The following is a 338-nucleotide window of genomic DNA, read 5'->3' on the forward strand; positions in this document are numbered from 1 at the left end:
CTTGACAAAAACATATTTTAAAAAAAAAAAAGAACGTTATCTTGACAAAAATACATATTTTACACTAGAAAAGAATTTAGAGGTAAGAAAATACTCCTAATTAATGCTGCAGGATAGTCAGCTTGGCCAGGAGCAGACTGAAGCGTGGTCGGGGAGGGCACGGACATGCAGGCATCCCACTCTCCTTCCCGGCTCCACCCCTGCCTGCCGGGTGACAAGGGACTGATCCCGCTCCAGCACAATCCTCACTCAAGCTACACCTGGTGCTGCGGGGACCAGAGGGGCTGTGCAGACCTGCACCACTGCCCTGGGCTGAGGCAGCCCTGAGCCCCCCCCCC

This window comes from Aptenodytes forsteri, unplaced genomic scaffold (genome assembly GCF_000699145.1).
Source record: "Aptenodytes forsteri isolate BGI_AS27 unplaced genomic scaffold, ASM69914v1 Scaffold142, whole genome shotgun sequence".
Taxonomy (NCBI): domain Eukaryota; kingdom Metazoa; phylum Chordata; class Aves; order Sphenisciformes; family Spheniscidae; genus Aptenodytes; species Aptenodytes forsteri.